Below are 884 nucleotides of genomic sequence, written 5' to 3'. Positions count from 1 at the left end.
TGTGTACGTTATAATTCTCGTTACATTTATTACAATTATTCATTTATCTGACGCTTTTATCCACAGCGACTTACAATTGCTATATGTCGTAGGTCACAGACCTCTGGAGCAACTAGGGGTTAAGTGTCTTGCTCAGGGACACAACGGTGAAGGCGTCAGAGTGGGGAATTGAAATGTGCAATCTCTGTCGCTACAGTGAAAGCGGTCTCCTGGATTCATCCGAGATTAGTTTGTAATTTTTGCGTCATGATCTGATACCTCGATATAAAGAGAAGCTCTAACCTGTGTGCTCACGCTGTTTGTCCAATCATTTTTACTGCTATTAAAAAATACTATTAAAAACATGAAAAAGTATTATTTGTTGTTTAATTCTTGTGGTATTCATTTTGCATCGATATACAGTGGGGGAAAAAAGTATTTGACCCCTTGCTGATTTTGCAGGTTTGCCCACTTACAAAGAATGCAACGATCTATAATTTTAATCATATGTACATTCTAACAGTGAAAGACAGAATCCCAAAGAAAATTCCAGAAAATCACATCATTTGAATTTATTAAAATTGATAACCATCTGATGAGGAAAAACAAGTATATGACCCCCTACCAAACAGCAAGTATTCTGGCTCCTACAAGCCAGTTAGTCTTTCTTTAAGACACAGCCCCAATCCCAACCAATTATCTACATCAAATACACCTGCCTCACCTCGTTACCTGTATAAAAGACACCTGTCAACACCCAAACAACCAGCATCCAACATCACCACCATGGGCAAGACCAAAGAGCTTTCTACGGACATCAGGGACAAGATTGTTGATCTGCACAAGGCTGGGATGGGCTACAAGAGAATCGGAAAGCAACTTGGAGAGAAAAGATCAACTGTCGG

The 884-nt window shown here is 39.4% G+C and overlaps 1 protein-coding gene across 1 annotated transcript in view; it reads left to right on the top strand.

The window, feature by feature from the left end:
• The window catches only part of LOC123972599 (tyrosyl-DNA phosphodiesterase 2-like), a 31,646-nt gene extending 31,408 nt beyond the window's left edge, over window positions 1-238 (top strand). The window contains exon 10 of the mRNA XM_046052158.1: window positions 1-238. The gene's annotated coding sequence lies outside the window, so the exon portion shown is untranslated.
• The last annotated feature ends 646 nt before the right edge of the window (window positions 239-884 follow it).

This window comes from Micropterus dolomieu, linkage group LG01 (assembly GCF_021292245.1).
Source record: "Micropterus dolomieu isolate WLL.071019.BEF.003 ecotype Adirondacks linkage group LG01, ASM2129224v1, whole genome shotgun sequence".
NCBI classification, from domain to species: domain Eukaryota; kingdom Metazoa; phylum Chordata; class Actinopteri; order Centrarchiformes; family Centrarchidae; genus Micropterus; species Micropterus dolomieu.
This window is presented reverse-complemented; position numbering and strand designations above follow the sequence as displayed.